Source organism: Oncorhynchus nerka, linkage group LG5, assembly GCF_034236695.1.
Source record: "Oncorhynchus nerka isolate Pitt River linkage group LG5, Oner_Uvic_2.0, whole genome shotgun sequence".
Lineage (NCBI taxonomy): Eukaryota > Metazoa > Chordata > Actinopteri > Salmoniformes > Salmonidae > Oncorhynchus > Oncorhynchus nerka.
The window spans coordinates 38,849,467-38,872,786 of NC_088400.1; positions in this window are offsets into that span (position 1 = coordinate 38,849,467).

The window sequence follows — 23,320 nt, forward strand, 5'->3', positions numbered from 1 at the left end:
AACTAACAGGTGAAATCAATGAACAAAAATGAAAGACAGGGCTACGTTCAAGAACAGAACACAAGTCTGAGTAAGTAATGAAACAGAACACAGTAAAGAGTTAGAAAATAAATGCAGAACCTTACATTTTGTGTGACACATAAACAAACAGATGTGAAGAGTGTCTGAGGTCGACTTCAATAGACGAAGATGAAAAGAACATTGTTTCAGTAAACATACAGTTTATTCATCTAAAAGGCTCTATCATACCACAATATATTACCATAGCCTCTGAACACACTGTATATGCACTTGTTTAGAGCAACCTCACTCACACTCTCAATCACTCTCTCGTTACACTCCATAACTTTCTCATTACACCCCACACACACACACACACACACACACACACACCTATGCACACACACAACCACATACCCACTCACGGACGACAGACACACACACACAGACTATGCACACTGACTACACACAGACACACACACACATTTGTTTTACTATCATTGTGGGGATCAAACTATTGATTCCCACTCAAAATCCTGTTTTCCATAACCCTTAATTGAGGAACGCTCTACTTCGTTCTCTTACAATCGATGTGGAGTTGAGTTCGAACCCCTTAGAATCGATTGACGCACCATAAAAAAGTTTAAGCTAGAGATATCTGGGTTTTTTTTGCACTGAAGGCGTCTCAATCTACTGCATCCGCCAGCGTCTGCAGTGAAAGGTGGCAGAGCTAGAGTGTTTTAAGTCAGAACATGAGACGTTCTGAAAAAGCGGTGTTCTCACGAAAACGTCTGTGGGGTCCAAATGGTTTGGCCCACAAACTATTTTACCCACTCTATGGAAAGAGGAGACTGTTTTCTCCACGACCCCCACAAGTGTCAGGAGGCTCCTTTGAAGTCGGTAGTCGAAGTACCTACTTCTGTTTGGTAGCGTCTGAGAAGTTGGGCTGCAAACTAATGGGAACCCACTGTGGAAAGGGGGGATTCTCACAAAGACGATGGTGTTCTCCGTTTTGCTCTACAACCCCCACAAGTGTCACGGGACTTGTCTGAATGTAACCGGTACTGGTTTAAAACTTCTTAGGGATAAGCGGCAGTATTTTCACATCCGGATGAAAAGTGTGCCCAAAGTAAACTGCCTGTACTTAGGCCCAGAAGCTAGGATAAGCTAGGATATAAAACACTCTAAAGTTTCTAAAACTGTTAAAATCATGTCTGTGAGTATAAGAGAACTGATTTGGCAGGCGAAACCCCGAGGACAAACCATCCAAGAAAATAAAATTGAGGTCACTGTGTTTTCAGTTTCGTTTTCAATGGGAAGCCCTATTTAATAGGAACCTGGTTGCAGTTCCTATGGCTTCTTTAGAAATTGGTTGATTTTTTTATTTTGAGAATGAAGAAGTAGGGCTGTTCTTTGTAAGTGTCAAGCCAAGTGGACTCTACTGTTTTGATGCTCGTGAACTGGGAGCGTGCTTCACGTTGTTTTTTGATCCGGAATTGAACACAGTATATTCCGTCTTAAATTTGATTGATTATTTATGTTTTAGAATACCTTAGGTTGGATTAGGAACATTGTTTGAAATGTTTGGACCAAGATTACAGGTAATTTATTAGATACTTTGTAGTCATGTTGGGCGAGTTGGAACCAGTGTATTTCTGAATCAAACGCGCCAAATAAATGGACATTTTGGGGATATAAAGAAGGACATTATCGGACAAAAGGACCATTTGTGATGTTTCTGGGAAATTTTGAAGTGCAAACAGAAGATGATCTTCAAAGGCACGGCATTTAATATATCGTTATTTCTGACTTTTGTGTCGCCACCTGCCTGGTTGAAAATTATTTTCATGTTTTTGTATGCGGGGCGCTGTCCTCAGATAATCACATGGTCTGCATTTTTTTTTATCTGACACTGCGGCTGGATTAACAAGAAGTTAAACTGTATTTTGATGTATTACACTTCTATTGTCGTGAATCTTGAATATTGATATTTCTGTAGTTTGAATTTGGCGCTCTGCAATTTCACTGGATGTTGTCAAATCGATCCCACTAAGGGGATTGGCGTGCGAAGGGATCACTAAGTTAAATAAAACAAACTGGAAGTTTGAAAGTAGTTTTGTGCATATCCCAAAAAAGGGGTTAAATATGTGTAATATACATCATTTGAGACAATTGGAGGTGTGCCTGTGGATGTATTTCAAGGTATACCTTCAAACTCACTTCCTCTTTGCTTGACATCATGGGAAAATCAAAATAAATCACCCATGAATGTACTTTGGTGCGAAAAATGCAAATCAATCCCAGAACAACAGCAAAGGACCTTGTGAAGATGAAAACCGGTACAAAAGTAAAACGAGTCCTATACCAACATAACCAGAAAGGCCGCTCAGCAAGGAAGAAGCCACTGCTCCAAAACCGCCATAAACTGCACATGGGGACAAAGATCGTAAACTCTTTGGCCATAATGACCATTGTTATGTTTGGAGGAAAAGGGGGCAGGCTTGCAAGCCGAAGAACACCATCCCAACCGGGAAGCATGGGGGTGGCAGCATCATGTTGTGGGGGGTGATTTGCTGCAGGAGGGACTGTTGCACTTCACAATATAGATGGCATCATGAAGAGGAAAATGGCGTGGATATATTGAAGCAACATCTCAAGACATCAGTGAGGAAGTTAAAGCTTGGTCGCAAATGGGTCTTCCAAATGGATAATGACCCCAAGCATACTTCCAAAGTTGTGGCAAAATGGCTTAAGGACAACAAAGTCAAGGTTTTGGAATGGCCATCACAAAGCCCTGACCTCAATCCTATAGAAAATGTGTGGGCAAAACTGAAAAAGCTCGTGTGAGCAAGGAGGCCTACAAACTTTATTCAGTTTCATCAGCTCTGTCAGGGGGAATGGGCCAAAATTTACCTAACTTATTGTGGGAAGCTTGTGGAATGCTACCTGAAACATTTGACCCAAGTTTAACAATTTAAAGGCAATGCTACCAAATATAAATTGAGTGTATGTAAACGTCTGACCCACTGGGAATTTGATGAAAGAAATAAAAGCTGAAATAAATCATTCTCTCTTCTATTATTCTGACATTTCACATTCTTAACCTGTTGCTTCTACTCGGGACGCTTGCGTCCCAACTAGAGCTCTGGAAATGCAAATGCGCTACGCTAAATGCTAATAGTATTAGTTAAAACTCAAAAGTTCATTAAAATACACATGCAGGGTATCGAATTAAAGCTACACTCGTTGTGAATCCAGGCAGCAAGTCAGATTTTTAAAATGCTTTTCGGCGAAAGCATGAGAAGCTATTATCTGATAGCATGCAACACCCCAAAAGACCCACAGGGGACGTAAACAAAATAATTAGCATTTCGGCGTTACACAAACCGCACAATAAAATAGAAAACATTCATTACCTTTCACCATCTTCTTTGTTGGCACTCCTAGATGTCCCATAAACACTATTTGGGTCTTTATTTCGATTAAATCGGTCCATATAAAGCCTAGATATCGTTATATGTAGACTGTGTGATAAACGAAAAAAACATTGTTTCAAAACGTAACGTCATTTTTTTAAATTCAAAAAGTCGACGATAAACTTTCACAAAACACTTCGAAATACGTTTGTAATGCAACTTTAGGTATCAGTAAACGTTAATAAGCGATAAAATTCATCAGGAGGCGATGTAAAGATCATTAGCTGTCCGTCTGGAAAAATGTCTGGCTAGAAACTCAACGAAAATATCCGGTCCTAGACCTAAGGAAATACGGTGCCCTGCATGTGTTTGACCAAGAAAAAACTCGAAGGGAAATGACAAGACTCTAGACACCGTGTGGAAGCTGTAGGTACTGCAACCTCAGTCAATTAATTGTGGTTCACCTTTATCAATGGGTTCAAGTAGCGCATGGATATATTTTCCCATTTTCAGTGATCAGTTTTTCCTGTGCTTTTCGATGTAAATGCCGTTCTGGTAAAGCCACAGCAGTGATTTAACCAGTTTTTTAAACGTCTGAGTGTTTTCTATCCACACAGACTAAGCAAATGCATATACTATATTCCTGGCATGAGTAGCAGGGCGCTGAAATGTTGCGCGATTTTTAACAGAATGTTCAAAAAAGTAGAGGGTCGACTTAAGAGGTTAAAATACCTATTGGATCTACCCATCCCGGATGTGGGAGAATTGTCATCAACTGACACTAAGTAGCATAACGCAACGGACAAAAAATCTTACTAGAAAATATTAATATTCATGAAATCACAAGTGAATATATATTCAAACACAGTTTAGCCTTTTGTTAATCACCCTGTCATCTCAGATTTTGGAAATATGCTTCACAGCCAAAGCAAGACAAGCATTTGTGTAAGTTTATCGATAGCCTAGCATAGCATTATGCCTGGCTAGCAGCAGGCAATCTGGTCACGAAAATCAGAAAAAGCAATCAAATTAAATTGTTTACCTTTGATGAGCTTCGGATGTTTTCACTCACAAGACTCCCAGTTAGATAGCAAATGTTCCTTTTTTCCAGAAAAAAAATGTTCTAGCCAAAAATAGCTCCGTTAGTTCTTCAAATTTTGCTGAGAAAACGACCGGAAATTGCGGTCACGATAACGCCGAAAAATATTCCAAATTAGCTTCATAATATCGACAGAAACATGGCAAACGTTGTTTATAATCAATCCTCAAGGTGTTTTTCAAATATCTATTGGATAATATATCAACCAGGACAGAGCTTTTTTCAGTAAGACCGGGTGGGAAAATGGCTACCTCTGTCTTTTGCGCGAGAAATACACAAAGAGCCATCAGGTGGACACTGACGCAATGTTGTTGTACAGCCTGAAACTATGTCTTGTGATACTAGACACATTAGGGAAGCCATAGAAAAAGGAATCTCGTTGATATCCCATTCACTGCTCAAAAGGGAAGCATAGGAAGGGACTCTTATTTAGAAACCGCTGCGTTCCTGATTGGATTTTTCTCATTCGTTTGCCTGCAATATCAGTTCTGTTATACTCACAGACAATATCTTTACAGTTTTGGAAACTTTAGAGTGTTTTCTATCCTAAGCTGTCAATTAATTATATTTTCTGGTCCTGAAAAATAGCCCGTTTACTTTGGGAACATTATAAAAATAAAAATAAAGATTCAACAGGTTAAAATAAAGTGGTGATCCTAACTGACCTAAAACAGGGAATTTTTACTAGGATTAAATGTCAGGAATTGTGAATAACTGAGTTTAAATGTATTTTGCTAAGGTGTATGTAAAATTCCAACGTCAACTGTGTATATATATATATATATATATATATATATATATATATATATATATATATATATATATATTGTCCACACAAGGATAGTAAAACCAAACACAAACACACATACACACATATACACACACACACCGTGGAAGTAAGCGTTCTCTCCTGAGAGACCAAACTCATGGTAAAGACTGTTATTAAGTCGGAACTGTCTCACTGTCTCAACTGTCTCATTGTTAATTTCATATGATTATGTTAGGTCAGAGCCCAGTCACAAAAACACACACAGCCGTTTTCCAGCCAAAGAGAGGAGTCACAAAAAGCAGAAATAGAGATAAAATGATTCACTAATATTTGATGATCTTTATCAGATGGCACTCATAGGACTTCATGTTACACAATACATGTAAAATCTCAGTTTACATTGGCGCTTTATGGTCAGTAATGTTGTGCCTCAAAAACATCAGGCGATTTTCAGAGAGCCACATCAATTTACAGAAATACTCTGATAAACTTTGATAAAATATATAACTATAATGCACAGAATTATAGATATACTTCTCCTTAAGCACCGCTGTGTCAGATTTAAAAAAAGCTTTACAGAAAAAGCAAACCATGCAATAATCTGAGGACGGCGCTCAGACACAAAAACAAGCCATGCAGATACCCGCCATGTTGTGGAGTCAGTAAAAGTCAGAAATAGCATTATAAATATTCACTTACCTTTGATGATCTTCATCAGAATGCAATCCCATATCCACAATAAATGTTTGTTTTGTTCGATAAAGTCCATCATTTATGTCCAAATACTCCCCTTTTTGTTAGCGCGTTTGGTAAACAAATCCAAACTCACGAGGCGCGGGCAAGTCCAGGCGAAAGTTCAGATGAAAAGTTCAAAAAGTCATATTACATAGAAGTATAGAATCAATCTTTAGGATGTTTTTAACATAAATCTTCAATAATGTTCCAACCGGAGAATTCCTTTGTCTTTAGAATTTCAATGGAACGCAGGTCGCTCTCACGTGTGCGCGCATGATCAGCTCATGGCACTCTGGCAGGCCTCTGGTTGAATCAGTTCTCATTCGCCCCCACCTCACAGTAGAAGCCTCAAACAACGTTCTAAAGACTGTTGACATCTAGTGGAAGCCATAGGAAGTACAATATGACCCCATAGACACTGTATATTTGATAGGCAATGAGTTGAAAAACTGCAAACCTCAGATTTTCCACTTCCTAGTTGGATTTTTCTCAGGTTTTCGCCTGCCATATGAGTTCTGTTATACTCACAGACATCATTCAAACAGTTTTAGAAACTTCAGAGTGTTTTCTATCCAATACCACTAATAATATGCATATATTAGCTTCTGGACCTGAGTAGCAGGAGGTTTACTCTGTGCACACTTTTCATCCGAACGTGCTGCCCCCTATCCCAAACAGGTTAAATGTGCATCCCTGTTAGTCAGCATTTCTCCTTTGCCAAGATAATCCATCCACCTGACAGGTTTGGCATATCAAGAAGCTGATTAAACATCTTGATCATTACATAGGTGCACCTAGTGCAGGGGACAACAAAAGGCCATTCTTAAATGTGCAGTTTTGTCACTGTAATGCATCTGTGTGTAGCTGATGTAGATGAGTCAGGCGCAGGACAGCAGATATGAGTAATGTACGCAATTTTACTCAATAACAATCACAATACACGTCAAATAAACCCAAGGCTACAATAACGGACCGCAATACAATCAACAATCACTCACAAACAAATATGCTGGAACAGAGGGTTAAATAATGAACAAGTAATTGGGGGATTGAAACCAGGTGTGTAAGACCTGGTGTATAAAACAAAATAAATGGAAAATGAAAAGTGGATCGGTGATGGCTAGAAGGCCGGTGACGTCGACCGCTGAACGAACAAGTAGAGGGACCGACTTCGGCTGAAGTCGTGACAGTCACACAACACAATGACACAGATGTTGCAAGTTTTGAGGGTGAGTGCAATTGGCAGGGCTGACTGCAGGGATTTTATGTTAATTTCTCTAACATAAGCCACCTCAGACATCATTTTAGAGAATTTCGCAGTACGTCCAACCGGACTCACAACTGCAGACCACGAGTATGGCGTCCTGTGGGCAAGTGGTTTCCTGATGTCAACGTTGTGTGCCCCAGGTTGACTGTGGGGTTATGGTATAGGCAGGCATAAGCTACGGACAACAAACACAATTGCGTTTGGCAATTTGAATGCACAGAAATACCGTGACGAGATCCTGAGGCCAACTGTGAGGCCCATTTTTTTAAGGTATCTGTGACCAACAGATGTAGATCTGCATTCCCAGTAAGGTGAAATCCATAGATTTGGGCCTAATGAATTTATTTCAGTTGACTCATTTCCTTATATGAACTGTAACTCAGTAAAATCTTTGAAATTGTAGCATTTTGAGTTCATATTTTTGTTCAACATAAACACAAACCTGGTTTTTGATGTTCTTGGTGTGGAATATAATCTCCTTTTTCTGAACCTTTGAAATTAAGAGTATGTCTGATACGTATTAACCCTATAAAGGAGCACAAGTGGCCCAAACCTACAGACACACATTGAGAGACAACTTTGACAGAGAGAGCGAGAGAGAGAGAGAGAGAGAGAGAGAGAGAGAGAGAGAGAGAGAGAGAGAGAGAGAGAGAGAGACAGAGAGAGAGACAGAGAGAGAGAGAGAGAGAGAGAGAGAGAGAGCACGAGAGAGGTTCATGGGCCCAAGAACACAAAACAGAGACTGTTCCAGAAGTATTTGCTTAATGAATGCGCTAATTATCTGACAGACAATGTTACATCATAGTAGTACAAAGATGTTTTGGGTAGTGGGTGTGGTATGTAATAATCCTTTCTATGTCTGCGTGTGTTAGGCCAGACCTTGCTTCACGATGGAGACGTAATTTTCAGAGAGAGGAGACTCCGGGGATAACGCTTCCTCAAAAGCCAATTCTTCTCCATCTCCCTCTAAGCCGCTACCAAAACAATCTGATGTTTACTCTCAGGAATTAGAGAAAAATTGCTCTACTTGCTTTACCAGAAATCTAACACATCCCGAAAGAGATGAGGGGAAAAAGCACAAACAGAATAGCTTTGAAAGTGTTTCTCACGCTTGGCTAATAAGAAGTTAAAGGACTACAGCAGATTAAACAATCTGCTTTTTAGTAAATACATATAAAACTCCATTGTACTATCTTTCTCTCTCTCTCTCTCGATCGCTCTCTTTCTCTATGTGTTTCAACATTGTAATTCACTGAGTTGCGGAACGAGAGAGGGCCTGTTTGCTGGACAATAAGGTAATCAGCGTGTTGGTCTCTCTGCCACTCTGGGCAAACAGCCTCTCTCTGAGGTGATGACCCTGAAGGACATTCCTCATCACTGACTCTAATACCCTTCTAACCATCATTTCTCTCTCTCTCTCTTTCTCTCTCTCTATCTCTCTCTCTCTCTCTCTCTCTCTCTCTCTCTCTCTCCCTCTCTCTCTCTCCCTTGCTCTCTCTGTGTGTGTGTGAAGCGTAGTTCTCCTGAGTCAGTGTTTGCTCTGCCTCTGCTGGCCTAAACCATGTGAGATGAAGAAAATGTCAGCGGAGGAGAGAGGACACCACACTGAGCCTCAGAGGAGGGAGATGGAGGGATTAGCTGTCCTTAGATGAAAGCGTCAGTCAATACAGAGAGATAGAAAAACATAACGAGTAACGGCACCACTTAATGCCCCATTGATTTCCTCTCAGATGACGGTTGACGGGATAGAGCCCTGTAAATCGATGATGTGTGAGTTAGAATGCACTCTTCTACATATCAGCACCTTGTCATATCCCACTTTAGACCAAAGAGCAACAGGACGAGGGCTGAGGAGGAAACCCCTGTGTCTGTCCTGTCTGTTCTGTCTGTCCGATGGGACAATGATATCAGAACAATCTCCCATTGACCATGTTGTTGACTGCTGTAAGGTTATACTTGTATGTCTGTGGACATGTAGATTACGTACCTCATCTTATAAGACAGTAACGTATAGATAGAAGGGGTATGAGAGAGAGAGAGAGAATGTGTGTGTGTGTGTGTGATATTGACCTCGATTGTGTTTTACAATTTATTTATTTTATTTATTTCACCTTTATTTAACCAGGTAGGCAAGTTGAGAACAAGCTCTCATTTACAATTGCGACCTGGCTAAGATAAAGCAAAGCAGTTCGACACATACAACGACACAGAGTTACACATTGAGTAAAACAAACATACACTCAATAATACAGTATAAACAAGTCTATATACGATGTGAGCAAATGAGGTGAGATAAGGGAGGTAAAGGCAAAAAAAGGCCATGGTGGCAAAGTAAATACAATATAGCAAGTAAAACACTGGAATGGTAGATTTGCAGTGTAAGAATGTGCAAAGTAGAAGTAAAAATAATGGGGTGCAAAGGAGCAAAATAAATAAATAAATAAAATAAATACAGTAGGGAAATATGTAGTTGTTTGGGCTAAATTATAGGTGGGCTATGTTTGGTGCTTAAAGCTAGTGAGGGAGATAAGTGTTTCCAGTTTCAGAGATTTTTGTAGTTCGTTCCAGTCATTGGCAGCAGAGAACTGGAAGGAGAGGCGGCCAAAAAAAGAATTGGTTTTGGGGGTGACCAGAGAGATATACCTGCTGGAGCGCGTGCTACAGGTGGGTGATGCTATGGTGACCAGCGAGCTGAGATAAGGGGGGACTTTACCTAGCAGGGTCTTGTAGATGAAATGGCGCCAGTGGGTTTGGCGACGAGTATGAAGCGAGGGCCAGCCAACGAGAGCGTACAGGTCGCAATGGTGGGTAGTAATATGGGGCTTTGGTGACAAAACTGATTGCACTGTGATAGACTGCATCCAATTTGTTGAGTAGGGTATTGGAAGCTATTTTGTAAATGACATCGCCGAAGTCGAGGATTGGTAGGATGGTCAGTTTTACAAGGGTATGTTTGGCAGCATGAGTGAAGGATGCTTTGTTGCGAAATAGGAAGCCAATTCTTGATTTAACTTTGGATTGGAGATGTTTGATGTGGGTCTGGAAGGAGAGTTTACAGTCTAACCAGACACCTAGGTATTTGTAGTTGTCCACCTATTCTAAGTCAGAGCCGTCCAGAGTAGTGATATTGGACAGGCGGGCAGGTGCAGGCAGCGATCGGTTGAAGAGCATGCATTTAGTTTTACTTGTATTTAAGAGCAATTGGAGGCCACGGAAGGAGAGTTGTATGGCATTGAACCTTGCCTGGAGGGTTGTTAACACAGTGTCCAAAGAAGGGCCAGAAGTATACAGAATGGTGTCGTCTGCGTAGAGGTGGATCAGAGACTCACCAGCAGCAAGAGCGACATCATTGATGTATACAGAGAAGAGAGTCGGTCCAAGAATTGAACCCCGTGGCACCCCCATAGAGACTGCCAGAGGTCCGGACAGCAGACCCTCCGATTTGACACACTGAACTCTATCAGAGAAGTAGTTCGTGAACTAGGCGAGGTAATCATTTGAGAAACCAAGGCTGTTGAGTCTGCCGATGAGGATGTGGTGATTGACAGAGTCAAAAGCCTTGGCCAGATCAATGAATACGGCTGCACAGTAATGTGTCTTATCGATGGCGGTTAAGATATCGTTTAGGACCTTGAGCGTGGCTGAGGTGCACCCATGACCAGCTCTGAAACCAGATTGCATAGCAGAGAAGGTATGGTGAGATTCGAAATGGTCGGTAATCTGTTTGTTGACTTGGCTTTCGAAGACTTTAGAATAGATAGATTTAGGTCTGTAGCAGTTTGGGTCAAGAGTGTCCCCCCCTTTGAACAGGGGGATGACCGCAGCTGCTTTCCAATCTTTGGGAAGCTCAGACGACATGAAAGAGAGGTTGAACAGGGTAGTAATATGGGTGGCAACAATTTTGGCAGATAATTTTAGAAAGAAGGGGTCCAGATTGTCTAGCCCGGCTGATTTGTAGGGGTCCAGATTTTGCAGCTGATTTGTAGGGGTCCAGATTTTGCAGCTCTTTCAGAACATCAGCTGACTGGATTTGGGAGAAGGGGAAATGGGGAAGGCTTGGGCGAGTTGCTGTGGGGGGTGCAGTGCTGTTGACCAGGGTAGGAGTAGCCAGGTGGAAAGCATGGCCAGCCGTAGAAAAATGCTTATTGAAATTCTCAATTATAGTGGATTTATCAGTGGTGACAGTATTTCCTATCTTCAGTGCAGTGGGCAGCTGGGAGGAGGTGTTCTTATTCTCCATGGACTTTACAGTGTCCCAGAACTCTTTTGAGTTAGTGTTGCGGGAAGCAAATTTCTGCTTGAAAAAGCTAGCCTTGACTTTTCTAACTGCCTGTGTATACTTGTTTCTAGCTTCCCTGAACAGCTGCATATCACGGGGGCTGTTCGATGCTAATGCAGAACGCCATAGGATGTTTTTGTGTTGGTTAAGGGCAGTCAGGTCTGGGGAGAACCAAGGGCTATATCTGTCCCTGGTTCTAAATTTCTTGAATGGGGCATGCTTATTTAAGATGGTTAGGAAGGCATTTAAAAAAAATAACCAGGCATCCTCTACTGACGGGATGAGAACAATATCCTTCCAGGATACCCCGGCCAGGTCGATTAGAAAGGCCTGCTCGCTGAAGTGTTTCAGGGAGTGTTTGACAGTGATGAGTGGAGGTCGTTTGACCGCTGACCCATTACGGATGCAGGCAATGAGGCAGTGATCGCTGAGATCTTGGTTGAAGACAGCAGAGGTGTATTTAGAGGGCAAGTTGGTTAGGATGATATCTATGAGGGTGCCCGTGTTTAAGGCTTTGGGGAGGTACCTGGTAGGTTCATTGATAATTTGTATGAGATTGAGGTCATCAAGCTTAGATTGTAGGATGGCTGGGGTGTTAAGCATGTTCCAGTTTAGGTCGCCTAGCAGCACGAGCTCTGAAGATAGATGGGGAGCAATCAGTTCACATATGGTGTCCAGAGCACAGCTGGGGGCAGAGGGTGGTCTATAGCAGGCGGAAATGGTGAGAGACTTGTTTTTAGAGAGGTGGATTTTTAAAAGTAGAATGGATAGTAGGACAGAACTCTGCAGGCTATCTTTGCAGTAGATTGCAACACCGCCCCCTTTGGCAGTTCTATCTTGTCTGAAAATGTTGTATTTTGGGATGAAAATTTCAGAATTTTTGGTGGTCTTCCTAAACCAGGATTCAGACACAGCTAGAACATCTGGGTTGGCAGAGTGTGCTAAAGCAGTGAATAAAACAAACTTAGGGAGGAGGCTTCTAATGTTAACATGCATGAAACCAAGGCTATTACGGTTACAGAAGTCATCAAAAGAGAGCGCATGGGGAATAGGAGTGGAGCTAGGCACTGCAGGGCCTGGATTCACCTCTACATCGCCAGTGGAACAGAGGAGGAGTAGGATAAGGGTACGGCTAAAAGCAATAAGAATTGTTTGTCTAGAACGTCTGGAACAGAGAGTAAAAGGAGGTTTCTGGGGTCAATAAAATAGCTTCAAGGTATAATGTACAGACAAGGTATGGTAGGATGTGAATACAGTGGAGGTAAACCTAGGTATTGAGTGATGATGAGAGAGATATTGTCTCTAGAAACATTGAAACGAGGAGATGTCATCGCATGTGTGGGTGGTGGAACTAATAGGTTGGATAATTTGTAAGTCGCTCTGGATAAGAGCGTCTGCTAAATGACTTAAATGTAAATGTAAATGATAAGGTATAGTGAACAGGACTAGAGGCTCTACAGTGAAATAAGCCAATAAACACTAACCAGAACAGCAATGGACAAGGCATATTGACGTTAAGGAGAAGCATGCTTAGTCAAGTGATCAAAAGGGTCCAGTGAGTAGTGAGGTTGGTTAGGGTCACGGCGATTCAGACAGCTTGCCGGGCCATTGGTAGCAAGCTAGCATAGGATGGAGGTCTGTTATTAGCCACCTCGTGCATTTCCGTCGGTAGGATTAGTGGGGTTCCGTGTGGTAGGCGGGATCAATACAATTCGAAGAAAAAAAACAATAGATATAGTTATAGAGGCCCAAGAAACAATTTAATACAAATAAAGAAATTGTCCAATAGGTCTATTCAAATAGCAGCCGATAAGACAGCTAACGATTAGCGGACCGCAGATGGGCGTTCAGGTAACGTCGTGACGGAGGAGCCAGCCGGATAACTCCCTCGGGTAGATAACGTCGGTAGTCCAGTTGTGAAGGCCCGGTGGGGCTCCGCATTGGCAGTAAAACGGGTCCGGATAGGTGATTATAGCCCAGGAGTGACTGATGGAACTCTTCAGCTGGCTAGCTCCGGAATAATTGATGTTTGCTCCGGAATCGATGTAAGCCAATAGTCACACGGATAGCAGCTAGCTAGCTGCGAGATCCAGGTATAAATGTCCAGAGTTAGCGGTTGAAATCCGGGGACATGGAGAGAAAAATAGGTCCGGTATGTTCCGGTCCGAGCCGCGCCGTACAAAACTGGCGATAGATTTTCGAGCAAAATGATAACTGATGACCACAAACCGTGGTTAGCTGAATACTAATGATTAGCCAGTAAAGAAGCTAACTAGCTTCTGATTAGCTTCTGGTTAGCTTCTGGCTAGCTTCTGGATTAGCTTCTGGATTAGCGTCTGGCTAGTTTCTGGCTAGCTTCTGGATTATCTTCTGGTTAGCATCTGGCTAGCTTCTGGATTAGCTTCTGGATTAGCTTCTGGCTAGCTTCTGGTTAGCTTCTATGGAGGATTACAGATTTGAGGTAAGCAATACTTTCTTTTTTAAAATATAAATTGGTGAGGCGGGTTGCAGGAGAGTGTTTTGAAGATGAGTTTAAGGAAAATAAAAAATATATATAAAAATGTATGAGAAGAAAGTTGTAAATATATATATATATATATATATATATATATATACGGGACACGACAAGACGAGGACAAAAGACGTCTGAACTGCGATGCCATCTTGGAAAGAAGAGGATAACAATAACTCAACACAACTTCAGCTGTATGGAAACATATTGTAGAATGCCATGTTAGTATTCTGTCAGTTTGTGCATTCATTTACGTATGTTATTCACATGAAAGACTTTGATTTCACATGATAATGCTTTGTGTTTCTGGTATTGCAACGGTTCCTTCTTCACTTTTATAAGACAATCATTCACAGCTCGCCAACAAGAATAAGAAGAAGAAAATATCTATATTTTATAGAGAACTGTAGATATGGAAGAAAAACCACAGGATTTTTATAATGGTGCCCATCACACACACACACACACACACACATACACACACATTCACACGCACACACAATGCAACAGCTTATTCACAACAGCGTCATCACCGACCACCACCACCACCTCCCTCCGGCCATATCTGTTCACAGTGGGAATAATCGTTGAGCAAGGCGAGCAAAGAAACGCTGCAAGGCATGGTGGTATGAACGGCCAGACAAACAGGCTGAGCTAACCTAGTGTTCTTATTCTTCACTGAGGTGAGATATGTAGAGATGAACATGGCAGCCATGCTATTCTGTGCTGTCAGAGGGAGGGGGAGTGGAGGAGGAAGGATGAAGTGACACTAGCACGGTGCCTGGGGTGAGACAGGCATTTCTGTTCTGGGAAACAAGGGGAGAGAGAGAGGAGGAGGAGGAGAGAAGGAAGGAATGTTTAACGTCCTATTCTGTGCTGTCAGAGGGAGGGGGGGGGGAGTGGAGGAGGAAGGTTTACAGGCCCGTTCTGTTGCGTCAGAGAGGGAGAGATGGAAGAAGAGGGAGGGAAGGATAGTTTATGAAGGGCCTCAAACGCAGGGAAGCAATCGGACGAATCAGTCAAACACATAGCCATTAAGCACAGTTGGATACACACAGGCACACATACATGCACTAATAAGCCATTCAAGTCACATTCTCGCTGTCTGTGAACATATGTGGGGCCGTGAAACACTTTATAATAAATGCGTGACCATGTTAATGCAGACACACTCAAGTTGAACAGAAACAGCTTCGTTTAGCCCTGTCTGCCATCTGCTGTGTTCTAGCCGCTTGTTGCTTTATCATAAATGCGTTATGAGCATCGGTACGCTCTGCCAAGCACACACACACACACACACACACACACACACACACACACACACTTATCTGTTTAGAGGCTGACTCAGAGGAAGTTTAGAGATGAATCAAGCAAAAAAAGCTTAGTGGCGACAATACATTTAAACACACTGCACAGAACACAAACGCTCAAAACTATCATTCACTTTTCACGCAATCTAGACAAGACGTTTTTCTTCCCTGAATATGATTATATGCATGGAAGCAAATCAGTGCCGGCAAACAGAGGGTGTACATGCATGTTAAATATATCAAAACAAATCACAGTGGAAAGAGGGAGAGAAGGCCTGCAGAGAATCTTGACTACAGGTGAAAACTGAATGTGACTTCAGGTTGGTTTTCATTGCTTTTGGGCTACAGTGTGCGGAGGCTCACTGCTCGTTGAACAGGGAAAACTGATATACAGTTTGACTGATATAGTTGCTGATAGCTTTCTACTACCTGACTACTTTGACTCATGGCCAGAGGATGTCTTGTCATGATAACTGAGATGTTAGTTTCCCTTCTCAGTTCATGAGAGAGGACCTGCTGAGGCCTATAGGATCGTGTCTCAAGGCTTTAGGCTTTAGACCTACCCTGGTCTCTGTCTCAGTGAAGCTCAACTGAGGGCCTCCTCCCTCCTCCTCACATGTCCTCCCTACTCCTCCCTACCTCCTCCTCCCTACCTCCACCTCCCTCCTTCTCCCTCCTTCTCCCTCCTTTTTTCCTCCTTCCTCCTTCCTCCCTCCTCCTTCCTCCCTCCTTCCTTCCTCCTCCATCCCTTCTTCTTCCTCCCTCCTCCTTCCTCCTCCCGCCCAACCTCTTCCTCACAGCTTGAGAATTCTCACTGCTAAATTGCTCACGCTTCTGCTTCAATTCTGCCGGGTTATTCCAGTGGACAAAGATTGTACACTGCTCTGACATAACCATAAATTACATGTTAGGACTAAAAAATATGCTGACATATATCCATAGTTTAAACAGCAACATGCTAATGACACCTATTGACCTGTGATCATTTTCCCGCTGTGGGGATATTTACAGCATGTGTTATAAGCGGGGAAAAGCTCAGAGTCAAATCATAATCATAGATTATGAGCTATTTCACACGGTGAGGTTTTTATATGACTCAGGGCAGAACAACATATTCCCCTCCTGATTCTCCTGCTGGGAGGAGAGGAGTGGTGCTTACCAGCACTCCAGCTCACCACTAGTCCAGAGAGACAACACAGAGGTCTGAAAAGTATGGATTTCTGAATGCTTAGGGGAGTAACGGTCCAAGGACAGTGTTTGGAGAATGTGGGGGAATAAGATAGGGAATTTGGTGTTGGGATTGGGTGGATGGGGATGGTTTTAGCTTGTTGAGCCTCATGGCTAAGTCAGTGTGGAGCTAGAGAGCTTTGACAGAGCTGACAGAGCTGTACAATAGATGTGTGTTGTCTGTTCCCAGTAAGGGTTTCCATACCTGTGGCTAACAGTGGCAGAATGAGGTTGGTTTGATATATTTATGTGTTTTGATATATTCATTGTGGTTAGCTGTGGGGGTAATTGGAAAATGTGCAATGAAAAGGATAAGCCTGCATGAGTCTGTTCTCACTGTGATGTCAACCCCTACTCTCTCTCTCTCGCTCTCTTTCTCTCGCTCTCACTCTCTCTCTCTTCTTCTCTCTCTCTCTCTCTCTCACAATCCCCCTCTCTCACCCTCCCTATCTCTCTCTCTCTCATCCTCCCGCTCTCTCACTCTCGCTCTCTCACCCTCCCGCTCTCTCTCTCTCATCCTCCCGCTCTCTCACTCTCGCTCTCTTGCCATCCCACCATCACTCTCTCTCTCTCTCTCACTCTTCCTCTCTCTCACCCTCCCTCCCTCTCTCCCTCGCTCTCTCTCTCTCACTTTCCCTCTCTCACTCTCCCTCACTCGCTCTCTCTCTCATCCTTTCTCTCACCCTCTCTCTTGCTCTCTCTCTCTCTCTTGCTCTCTCTCTCTCTCTCTCTCTCTCTCTCTCTCTCTCTCTCTCTCTGTCTCTCTCTCTCGCTCCCTCTCTACTGATTGAGTTTTACTATGTTTCTTGCTGTGCTCGACACCTGCTGTTTATTCATTTTGCCACAGAGATCTATGACAGATTTCTGCAGAGTGCGTTTGGCTCGGGAGGAAGACGGGGGAATTAGTCTTGGATCACAAAGAGATCAAACAATGAGACCTGTATTAATTTCACCAGATCTGGCCTCGGTCCCGATGACACTCACAGAGCCTGCCAACTGCACACATGGAGTCCAGCAATTAACTAAGACCTCTCGTCTGCCTGCCCAGTGTCTCTGTGTGTGTGTTTGTGTGTATGTAACAAAACTCTCATTCTCTCTGTCCCTTCAATTATCAGATCCATTTATCTCTCTCGCTCTCCTCATCCCTCTCTTTTTTTTACCACTTCTCATTCAACCATCCTCTCTCCTTCCCTCCCTCCTTCCCTCCCTGCTTTCTCTCTCTCTCTCTCTCTCTCTCTCTCTCTCTCTCTTTCTCTTTCTCTTTCTCTTTCTCTCTCTCTCTCTCTCTCTCTCTCTCTCTCTCTCTCTCTCTCTCTCTCTCTCTCTCTCTCTCTCTCACTGTCCCTGCCTTCTGTATACTCTCTCTGTTGATGTGGAAGGCATCTGTCCTGCCATGGTTGTGTGGTGTATATGATTTCAGAGGCTCCTTTGAAAGTGTGATTTTTATTAGGCTTTGATATGTTCCCTGGGCTCCAGCATGGCCCTAGCCAAACCCTTCCCAGATCTGAGCTGCTGAAGGCGGGCTTTGAAGTGCCTCCCCCCCCTCTACTCCACCCTCCCTCCTGCCCTCTCTCTTTCTTTCTCTCTCTCTCTCTCTCTCTCTCTCTCTCTCTCTCTCTCTCTCTCTTTCCTCCCCTTTCTCGCTCACTGTCTGTCTGTCTCTCTCTCTCTCTCTCCTCCCCTTCTCACCCACTGTCTGTCTGTCTGTCTGTCTGTCTGTCTGTCTGTCTGTCTGTCTGTCTGTCTGTCTGTCTGTCTGTCTGTCTGTCTGTCTGTCTGTCTGTCTGTCTGTCTGTCTGTCTCTCTCTCTCTCTCTCTCTCTCTCTCTCTCTCTCTCTCTCTCTCTCTCTCTCTCTCTCTCTGTCTCTCTCTCTGCACTGCTAACACTCCTGCCACTTACAGTATCACTGCTCCTCACTGGAAACAGTCTAGGGAAGGAGGGAGGGAGGGACAAAAATAATGGTGTTCCAAAAAAGGTCTAGTTGCCAGGACAATGAATACCTATTCCATCTAGACTCCGTTGCCCTAGAGCACACACAAAACGATACATAACTCTGCCTAAACATCAGCGCCAAAGGTAACTTCCACAAAGCTGTGAACGATCTGAGAGGCAAGACAAGAAGGGCCTTCTATGCCATCAAAAGGAACATACATTTTGAAATACCAATTAGGTTCTGGCTAAAAATTGTGAGGTCTGGGATCTGCTCACCAACCAATGATAAACAAAATGGGACGAACACCAAATTGAGACTCTGCATGCAGAATTCTGCAAACATATCCTGTGTGTATGTAAAACACCAAATAATGCATGCAGAGCAGAATTAGGCCAATATCCTCAAATGATCAAAATCCACAAAAGAGACGTTAAATTCTACAACCACCTAAAAGTAAGTGATTCCCAAACCTTCCATAACAAAGCCATCACCTACAGAGAGATGAACCTGGAGAGGAGTCCCCTAAGCAAGCTGGTCCTGGGGCTCTGTTCACAAACACAAACACACCCCACAGAGACTCAGGACAGCAACACAATTAGACCCAACCAAATCATGAGAAAACAAAAAGATAATTACTTGACAGATTGGAAATAATGTACAAAAAACATCATAACAACACTGTATGTAGACATAATATGACATTTGAAATGTCTTTATTCTTTAGGAACTTTTGTGAATGTAAGGTTTAGTGTAAATGTTGTATTGTGTATTACACTTTGTTATTCTATTTCACTTGCTTTGGCAATGTAAACATATGTTTCCCATGCCAATAATGCAAAGTGAATTGAGAGAGGGAGAGATGGGGGGGACAAAGGGAGAGGAGAAGTGGGCGCAATAGAAGGGTGGAGAAGGAGAGAGAGAGAGAGAGAGAGAGATAGGAAGGTGTAGGAGAGAGCAAGGTGTGAGCACTTTGTGACATCTACTTATGTAAAAAGGGATTTATAAATACATTTGATTGATTGATTGACAGGTAGACTGAAAGACCAGGGTAGTATGCTTACAGTACTCATATTGTGGCCTAAATGTCTTCATGGTTGGTTTGTTTATGTCATATTGTGTTCTACTATGAGTGATGACCTCATATCTCTGAAGTGGCCTGTTCACTTCATACTGTATCTCCAAGTGCTCTAAAATAGACCAAGAGGAACTTATTCTTCAAGTTATGTACTCAATGTCAGTCGTTCAAAGTCAAAGAATAACCACTACTCAGTGGTTTATATAGTAGTATAAACTGGGTGTTTCGAGCCCTGAATGCTGATTGTCTGACAGCTGACAGCTTATAATAGCAGCAAGGCACCTCAGGGGTTTTGTAGGATATGGTCAATATAGCACTGCTAAGGTCTGTACCCAGCGTTGCGTTGTGCATAAGAACAGCCCTAAGCCGTGGTATATTGGCCATATACCACACCCCCTCCCCGTGCCTTATTGCTTAAGTAACCTTTTGGGTGATATTCTCATGAATAAATTTGAATCAGCATTTGTTACATAAATATCAAATCAAATCACGTCAAATCAAATCAAATTGTATTAGTCACATGCGGCGAATACAACAGACCTTACAGTGAAATGCTTACTTACGAGCCCCTAACCAACAAGGCAGTTTCAACAAAAAAGTCATTAAAGAGCAGCAGTCAAATAACAACAGTAAGAATATATACAGTGGGGTACCAATACAGAGTCAATGTGTGGGGGCACCAGTTAGTTGAGGTGGTATGTTTATTTATTTTTATTTATTTCACCTTTATTTAACCAGGTAAGCAAGTTGAGAACAAGTTCTCATTTACAAGTGACCAAGATAAAGCAAAGCAGTTGACATACAACGACACAGAGCATGGGTAAAACAAACATACAGTCAATAATACAGTAAAAAAAAAAGAAGAAAAAAAGTCTATATACAATGTGAGCAAATTAGGTGAGGGGAGGTAAAGGCAAAAAAGACAATGGTGGCAAAGTAAATACAATATAGCAAGTAAAACACTGGAATGGTAGTATTGCAATGGAAGAATGTGCAAAGTAGAAATAAAAATAATGGGGTGCAAAGGAGCAAAATAAATAAATAAATTAAATACAGTTGGGAAAGAGGTAGTTGTTTGGGCTAAATTATAGGTGGGCTATCAGGTGCAGTAATCTGTAAGATGCTCTGACAGTTGGTGCTTAAAGCTAGTGAGGGAGATAAGTGTTTCCATTTATTTTTGTACTTCCAGTCATTGGCAGTAGAGAACTGGAAGGAGAGGCGGCCAATTGGTTTTGGGGGTGACTAGAGAGATATACCTGCAGTGTTCTACAGGTGGGAGATGCTATGGTGAAACATGTACATGTAGGTAGAGTTATTAAAGTGACCATGCATAGATGACAACAGCGAGTAGCAGTGGTGTAAAGAGAGGGAGGTGGGGGGGAGGGGTAGAAGCTGTTTAGAAGCCTCTTGGACCTAGACTTGCCGCTCCGGTACCGCTTTCCGTGCAGTAGCAGAGAGAACACTCTATGATTAGGGTGGCTGGAGTAATTTGACAATGTTTCTATCTGTGTAGTGTTTATACTACGGCTGTCCATATGACTTGATATATGGGGGTACACCAAGGGACCGTAACAGTGTTCTCAGAAGCAGTTGTTAATTATTAGTAGGGTTTTGCTTGCAGAGAAAGTTGGTTCCCTCTCCACCAATACCTTATCAATCTGTGGCTATCAACATTATCAGCCTCACAACATTGCCCAGGGTGTGTGTGTGTGTGTGTGTGTGTGTGTGTGTGTGTGTGTGTGTGTGTTAGTCTGCTGTCTTTTTCCCAGTGGAGCCTGGGGAATGTGTTGGACTGCTAAGAAAGTGTCCTCCATGTTATCTCTGCAGAATAGGAGCATTTATTTAAAAGTTCTACTTCACACAGATGTTTTCACTTCCATTAACATCATTACAATCAACTCACTGCAGCATAATTAGACGTATATGCATATTGAGGGTGTTATTCGTAGGCAGCAGACATGGGTCCAAACAGTATTTGTTTTCTTTCAAATAATTTTGCTCAGCTTGATTGAGCTTGTGTGGCTCAAAGGAACCAATGGGATAGTCCCAAAAGTGCAAACATCCCCCATCTGGGACTCCAGACTGTCTCAATGAAAGTATTTCAAAGAAAGCAAATATTACTTGAACCCTGGTCTGAGAAGCAAACATGTACTGGCCTGGTTTTCTGTGTGCGCCTGTGCTTGACTGTGTGCATGCTTAAACACATTCATCACTCCGCTGGGTACATTTAGGTGGAAAGTAAATGTGTATCATATTGATGGATGGCTTGAGCCTCCACCAGAGGAAGAATGTTCCCTCCTTTTTCACCTTTCTGATTTATTTGGACTTTATGCTGCATGCTTTCAATTTCCAGGCGACGCAATCTAACTCCACACGCAATTACCCCTCGCTATTTTAAGTGAATATCTGCACCCCGAAAATCGTGGCACCATACGGAAAAGGATTAACGCAAATCTGTTGTTTGACCTACATTCTTTTCTATTCTTCCCCTCAAGAATTTACACACTTTACATTTTCTTGTTTGGATATTTACATCAATTTCACAACGATGTACTGTGCTAGAGATGAGCAAATTGTGTGTGTTCAATTCAATTATATCAGTGTGTATTTGTGTCTGGTTACCTCAGGGATGTTGTCATGGGGGGTAGAGTAGAGGGAGAAAGAGGCTGTGGTAGTTCTATGATCTAGCAGCAGGGTTGGAGCACGATCATGATGGGTACCTTAGGCAGCTATTAAAAAACAGAGATGATTACAGAAACGTTCATGTTTTTTTAAGGCAGAAAACATCTGACCGTATTAACTGGAGCGCATCACACTCCGGGTCCTCTGATTTCCTCTCTTCTCCTCTCTTCTCTAACCCACCAGGCTCTTCTTCTCTTCTTTAACCCACCAGGCTCTTCTTCTCTTCTCTAACCCACCAGGCTCTTCTTCTCTTCTTTAACCCACCAGGCTCTTCTTCTCTTCTCTAACCCACCAGGCTCTTCTTCTCTTCTTTAACCCACCAGGCTCTTCTTCTCTTCTCTAACCCACCAGGCTATTCTTCTCTTCTTTAACCCACCAGGCTCTTATTCTCTTCTTTAACCCACCAGGCTATTCTTCTCTTCTCTAACCCACCAGGCTCTTCTCTTCTCTAACCCACCAGGCTCTTCTCTTCTCTTCTCTAACCCACCAGGCTCTTCTCTTCTCTAACCCACCAGGCTCTTCTTCTCTTCTCTAACCCACCAGGCTCTTCTTCTCTTCTTTATCAAATCAAATTTTATTTGTCACATACACATGGTTAGCAGATGTTAATGCGAGTGTAGCGAAATGCTTGTGCTTCTAGTTCCGACAATGCAGTAATAACCAACAAGTAATCTAACTAACAATTCCAAAACTACTGTCTTATACACAGTGTAAGGGGATAAAGAATATGTACATAAGGATATGTGAATGAGTGATGGTACAGAGCAGCATAGGCAAGATACAGTAGATGGTATCGAGTACAGTATATACATATGAGATGAGTATGTAAACAAAGTGGCATAGTTAAAGTGGCTAGTGATACATGTATTACATAAGGATGCAGTCGATGATATAGAGTACAGTATATACGTATGCATATGAGATGAATAATGTAGGGTAAGTAACATTATATAAGGTAGCATTGTTTAAAGTGGCTAGTGATATATTTACATCATTTCCCATCACTTCCCATTAT